This window comes from Heterocephalus glaber, unplaced genomic scaffold, assembly GCF_053883595.1.
Source record: "Heterocephalus glaber isolate CG9 unplaced genomic scaffold, H.glaber_assembly_v1.0 deba00001060, whole genome shotgun sequence".
In the NCBI taxonomy this organism is placed as follows: Eukaryota; Metazoa; Chordata; class Mammalia; order Rodentia; family Bathyergidae; genus Heterocephalus; species Heterocephalus glaber.
This window is the reverse complement of record NW_028258185.1, coordinates 2,167,484-2,174,653: the sequence shown is the minus strand read 5'-3', so window position 1 is coordinate 2,174,653 and position 7,170 is coordinate 2,167,484. Positions and strand designations below refer to the sequence as shown.

The 7,170-nt window shown below is 38.4% G+C and overlaps 1 pseudogene; it reads left to right on the top strand.

Moving 5' to 3' along the window:
• Window positions 1–839: 839 nt before the first annotated feature.
• On the top strand, window positions 840–5,388 carry LOC147828500 (inhibitor of nuclear factor kappa-B kinase subunit alpha pseudogene; annotated as a pseudogene).
• Window positions 5,389–7,170: the final 1,782 nt, after the last annotated feature.

Sequence of the window (7,170 nt, the reverse complement as noted above, 5' to 3'; positions counted from 1 at the left end):
GGTTCAGTTTCTTTCAAAATCTCAGCTAATGTTAGAAACATATCATAAAATCCCAATATTCACTCATTCCACCCATAATATCATTTTGGCTTTGAGTTCATTTACTTTATCTGCCAACCTGAACACAGTTGTCTTACTGATGTGACATATGCAACCTGCTCAATGAATTCAATTTGTTCTATCTGCATCACTGAAGTATGTTGCCAGGGGTTACTGTTTTTCTAAAAGAAATCTCTGGAGTGCCTCTCATAATTCAAAAACTCTGGCCTGTGACCTACTTTGGAAAGGCATATTACTTCTGTGTTTAAGAGAAAAATGTGTGTGTCTATGTCCATCTCATCACAGAGCTGGTGAACTGATGTTAGTTAAGGCATGTGCTTTAATGTGGATAATTTTAATCACATCCTACAAAATATTAAGTTCAGATGACATTTTCAGCTAATTATCATTTCTCTATGGATGACAATGTGTAGACTCACATTTAGAAGTGACCGCTTTGATAGTGGTGAAACCAGAAAGACATCCAGTCATGGCAGGCACTCTGTCTATGCATATACATACCAACACAAACTGACCAATTCAGTTTTCAGACGCTTGAATAGCTCTGCAGCTGTGGTGCTAGTTGGCACCAAAAGTGTATATATCCTCATGCACATCCTCCTAAAAATACATATCAAACAACAGTGACCATTGTTGTCATGTCGTCAACATTGGTAGACTCATCAACCTGGATTGCATAGCACAGTGACTCGTTAATCCTCTCTAACAATTGTGTTTCAATATCCTCTGCTATTTCATCAACTCATCTAGTTATGGTGTAGCTCAAAGAGAAACACATGCCACTTTTTGAACTTTAACCTCTGCTGAAAGTTGTTGACATATGTTGTTAGCAGCAGGCAGGATCAACTCTTCACCAGTAGTAAGGGGTTCTTCGCTTTAGCAATGTGGTAAGTCACCAAGAATGGCTTTCCCAGTGTAGATACGTTTGATGAATTAAGTGGTGGCCTTCAATAATTGCTTTTGTTCTTTGTATTCACATTTTTTTCTTTTGGAATACTCCAAAATGTTGGAGGTTTCATGCTTTGTTAGATAGGCAGTTGCCACATATTATACAAAGCTGAGGGTTGGGGATTATGTCAGTGGTTCCATCTGACTCGCAAGCGCAAGGTCCCGAGTTCGATCTCTGGTACCAAAAAAAAAAGAGAAAAATATACAATGCTGGCTGAGACAATATGAATCACCTGTTGCAACAAACCTGTAATTTAAGTATAACTCTTGGTATTTTCTTCTAAATGTGACTTCTTTTGTGGCAGTCTTAGAGTCTTCTGGTGTCTCATCATTGGATCTTCCCCCTTTTGAAATAAACTGTCCAGTGATGTTTGCTTTTTACTCATATCAGCTAGGGTTAACTTGTGGGCTTACCAAAACTATGACTGAGGAAAATTCACAGTATAAGAAAGAGATGTAGGTGGAAATGATACATAAAATAAAGGGCAGACCACTCATGGGCTAAAATAAATGCCAAATTCTGATTAAAGCCTGCCACGAGATGTAGCCAGACTATTGAAGTACATCAACTTACTTGCCATTATAATGTCTGCCACCAGATGTAGCTTAATTTTTACTTAACAGTCACAGGTAGAGTGTTGATATGAATCTGCAAGCAATTAAGTTATTATGGTCTCTGTGCAGTCAAACTTCTCTGCTAATGTTAATCTGTATTTGCAGCCATCCTCGGGTGCTAGCATCACCATCTCAACTCCATCTCAGATCAACAGTCATTAGGTGCTCATAAGGAGCCCACAACCTAGATCACTCACATGCACAGTTCATGGTAGACTTCCTGCTCCTATAAGAATCTAATGCCACTGCTGATCTGATAGGAGCAGAGATCGGGCAGTAATGTAAGTAATAGGGAGCAGTGACAGATATAGATGAAGCTTAGCTTGTCTGCCTGCTGCTCACCTCCTGGTGTGTGGCCTGCCTCCCAACAGGCCACGAGTTACTTTAGCTGTGCTATTGTGTTGACTTAGTGTCCTGAATCAATTCAAAACATTTACCTTTCATGATCTTTTTGATTTTGGTAAAGAGCCAGAATTCCAGTGAGTAAGGTGAGTGAAGATGCACAGTAATGTTTTTAAAATGGCTCTTGGCAACAGTATTGACTATATTTTTGATAACACTAGTAAACACACTCATGAAAGAGAACTTCCAGAACTGTTTCAGAAAGTGGCAAGATCTGGCCTTGGAACAGTGGTGGAACCTGAAGCTGCCTGCCTTTCCGCCCCATGGAGTGACCCCCACTCCCTGGGATGTGGCCTGGCACTGTCAGGCCAGGGAGATGCAGGAGCAGCTTGGCATAGGAGGTTTCCAGAATGTCTATCTGTACCAGCATTGGGAACTTGATCTCAAAATAGCTATTAAGTCTTGGCACCTAGAATTATGTACTAAAAACAGAGAACAGTGGTGCCATGAAATCCAAATTATGAGAAGTTGAATCATGCCAATGTTGTAAAAGCCTGTAATGTTCCAGAGGAACTCAATTTTTTTTTAAATTAATGATGTGCCTCTTCTAGTAATGGAATACTGTTCTGGGGGAGATCTCTGGAAGCTACTAAATAACCAGAAAATTGTTGTAGGCTTAAAGCCAGATACTTTCTTTACTTGGTGACATAGGGTCTGGGATTCCATATTTGCATGAAAATAAAATTATACATCAAGATCTAAAACCTGAAATATAATTCTTTAAGATGTTGGTGGAAAGGTAATGCACAAAATAATTGATGTGGGATATGCCAAAGATGTTGATCAAGGAAGTCCCTGGATGTCTTTTGTGGGAACACTGCATTATCTGGCCCCAGAACTGTTTGAGAAGACTTACACAGCCACTGTTGATTATTGCAGCTTTGGGACAAATGGTGTTTGATATATTGCTGGATATAGGCCTTTTTTGCATCATCTGCAACCATTTACCTGAAGTGAAAAAATTAAGAAGGATCCAAAATGTATATTTGTGAGTGAAGAGATGACAAGAGGAGTTTGGTTTAGTAGCCATTTACCTCAGCCAAATAGCCTTTGTAGTTTGATAGTAGAGCCTATGGAAAACTAGCTACAGTCGATGCTGAATTGGGACCCACAGCAGAAAGGGGACTTATTGACCTTACTTGAAAGCAGCCAAGATGTTTTGTATTAATGGATCATATTTTGACTTTGAAGATTGTGCACATCCTAAATATGGCTTCTGCAAAGATAATTTCTTCTCTGTTACCACCTGGTGAAAATCTTCATTCATTACAGTCTCGTATTGTGTGTGAAACTGGAATAAATACTGATTATCAAGAGCTACATTCAGAGACAGGAATTTCTCTGGATCCTTGGAAACCAGCTTCTCATTGTGTTCTATGTAGAGTTAGAGGCTATGATGGCTATATAGTTTATTTGTTTGATAAAAGTAAGACTTTATATGAAGGACCATTTGCTTTCAGAAGTTTGTCTGTTTGTGTAAATTATTGTACAAGATAGCAAAATATAGCTTTCAATTGTATAGCTATGTAAAGTATGGGCTGAAGCAGTACACTATGTGTCTGGGCTAGAAGACTATAGTAGACTCTTTCAGGGACAATGAACAGCAATGCTGTCTTCTTAGATACAATGTCAACTTGACAAAAATGAAAAACATTTTGATCTCAGCATCACAGCAACTGAAAGCTAAATTTCCTTTGCACTTGCCTAAATATGTTCTGTGAGCAAGTATGTGGTCTGTTTTGGAGAATGACCCATGCGCAGCTGAAAAGAATGTGATTCTGATTTTGTGGGGTGGAACACTCTGTAAACATCTGTTAAGTTCATTTGTTCAAGAGTTTGATTGAGTTCTAGTATTTTGTTGCTTGTTTTTTGTCTAGTTGATCTATCTATTTGTGGCAATGGGGTATTGAGGTCCCCCAGTACTACTGTATTATTACTTATTTGATTTTTCATGTCCATTAGCATTTGTTTTATATAGTTGGATGCACTAGTGTTTGGTGCATAGATATTTATGATTGTCATCTCTTCCTCTTGGATTGTTCCCTTTACAAAGATATAGTGTCCTTCTTTGTCTTTCTTAATCAGTGTGGGCTTGAAATCCACTTGGTCTGCAAAGAAGATAGCTACTCCTGCTTTTTTTTAGGTTCCTGTCACATGGAGTATTGTTTTCCACCCTTTAACTTTCAATCTATTAATTTTTTTGAATTAAGTGTGTTTCCTGTATGCAGCATATTGTTGAATCTTGCTTCTTGACCCATTCTGCCAGTCTATTTCTTTTGATTGGTGAGTTGAGACCATTAGCATTGATTGTTATAACTGATATGTATTGACTTATCATTGTCATGACTTTTTCTTTTCGTTGGATTCTCCCCCTTTGCTTTTATTTCTTGTAGTGCCTGGTGGATTCATTCTGCTGGGCTTCCTGGAGTTGTGATCCTCATTGTCTTTTCCTAGGATTTTGTCTAAAATTGTTTGGAGTGCTGGTTTGGTATTCACGAAGTTCCTAAAGTGCTCTTTGTCATGAAAGTATCTTATATCTCCATCAATTTTGAAAGATAGCTTTGCAGGGTACATCAATCTGGGTTGGAGTTTGTTTTCCTTTAGGGCTCAAAATATGTCACTCCAAGTTCTTCTTGCCTTGAGGGTTTGCATTGAGAAATCTGCTGTGATTCTGATGAGCTTTCCTTTGTATGTGATTTGTTTCTTTTCTCTAACTGCTTGTTCTTCTGTTCAGTTTCTGGAATCTTAACAATTACATCCCTATGTGTAGATTTTTTTTTTTGATCAAGGCTAGTTGGAGTCCTATATGGCTTACTTATATATATGTCAAGTTCTTTTCCCCTGCTTGGGAAGTTTTATGCCATCACTTCTGTGAACAGTTTTTTTTATGTCATCTGCACTCTCTCCTATTTCTTCATTGACTCCAATCAGTCTTATGTTATTCTTCTTTGCATCATCTAGCAGTTGCTGGATTGATTTCTTGTGGTCCCATACAATTTTGAAGCAATTTTTCTTTCCCTGGTCACAAATTGCAATCTTATCTTCTACATCTGAAGTTCTGTCTTCACATTGGTTCATTCTACTGCATAGACTTTCAATGGAGTTTTTAATCTCCTGGAAATCTGTTTGCATCTATTTCATGGATTCCATTTATTTCCTATGTTGGGATTCCATCATGTTCCTCAGCTCCTCTATTTTTTTATCTGTGTCCTCTGTAGATTTATTAGTCATGTCTTGCACTATGGGCACAATCTCTGCTGTTATGTGAGAAATTATTTCTGATTTCATTTTTTCCAGGTCCTCTTTCATTACTAGTTCAAGGAGTCCAGGTGGGTGAGTATCAGAATGTTCCATCTCATTTTCCTTTGGGGTTGCTGTAGGTGATCTGGAAGTCTGGTTCTGAGGCTTGTTTACGTGTCTTCTCATTTAAGTGGGGGTGGGGGGGAGGGGATGCTGCAGGCACCTGCGTGGCTCACCTCCTCTGTGCTGGGAGTGGTGGTAGGTTGGCCTGGAAGCCTCCTACTCTGTACTGGGAGCTATGGCATGGTGACCCAGAAGCCTCCTCTGTGCTGGGAGCTGTGGCACACTGACCCAGAAGCCTCCTCTGCACTGGGAGCTGTGGCATGTTGAACTGGAAGCCTCCTCTGCAGTGGGAGCTGTGACATGGTGACCCAGAAGCCTTCTGGAAATGCATGTCTGATGGGAAAGCAGCATCTGTTTCCCTATCATGGTAGAATTTCATAGAAATGTTCAAGATCAGTGCTTCTTGTTATTGTTTCCATATATTTAGTTTGTAGAGGTTTTAGTCCCTAATCGACTGGCTCCAAGACAGAGTGGCAGAGGGGCAACAGTTCATGGCAGTGGAATACAGCAAAGGCAAAATTGAACTTCTTGAAGAATAAATCTGACTTCCTTCTGTTTTACTCACCAAGTGCTCTTCCTGTTGTCATAAGGAGGCACCTTAATCCCATTTTAATTTTATGGCACATTTAATAGTATTCCCTTCTTACAAAGAGATTGTGCATCTATGCCTAAAAAAAGAACTGAAAGTGACAAGAATGATGGGATAAGTGTGTTTTGAGGGTGACTAATGAAAATGTCTTCTATTGAAATAAATTTTAAAACTTTTTTATCACCCCTTGTAAATCATCTTCAGGGGAAACTTTCCCTATCTCTTTTGAAATACCTTTGTAGTGATGTTTCTAATAGCTCTCTAATATGTGCTCAACACTTAAAAATTCAGACAGTATAAAAATTTAAAAGAGATACATGTCAGTAAGCCTTAAATCAATCTGAGATTACAGATATTATTTTAGCATATATCCTTCAGTTCTCTTCCTACTCCCAGAGTTTTGTAGCTTTGCATACAAAACTAGTGTTAATTTTAAAAATACAGGTACCACTTTGAACCCCTTAGAATTTTAAATGAAATTGCTATTTTGGAATAGTTCTAGATATATAAGAAAAATCATGAAGATAGTACAGAGAAGTCCTATATCCACTACACTTTGCTTCTTCTACTATCAATATAGCACAATGGTATGTTACATTTGTCACAAGTAATAAGCCAGTGTAAATATATTATCAACTAGCACAGACTTCATTCACATTTTCTTAGTTTTTATCCAATGTCCTTTTTCTGTTTCAGAATCCTATAAGAATGCTACATCACAACCTCATTGTATGTCTCCTTAAGCTCCTCTTCTCTGAGATAGTTGTCAGATTTTTCTTGTTTTGGTGACCTTAAAAGTTTGGGGGAACACTGGCCAGTGGTTTTAGAATCTCCTTAGTCAGATTTTGATGTTTTGCTAATGATTAAACTGGGATTAGAGGGCTTTGAGAGGAGGATCACAGAGGCAAATTTTCATTTTCATCATGCTGCATGAAAGATAGATGCTATCAACACAAGTTATGACTGCTGTTATTAATGTTAGTCACTTCGTTAATGGAGTGGACTCAGACTTCTCTACTGTAAAGTTATTCTATTACCTCCTTTCCTTATTGTACTTTCTGGAAGGAAGTCATTTATCACAGCTTTATTTGGAGGAGAGGATTTACATTCTGCTTCACTGAGGGAAGAATTATTTGGAATCCTTCTGCATGAGAGGTGTCTACCCTTTCTCACTGGTTTGTTTATTGAATCAT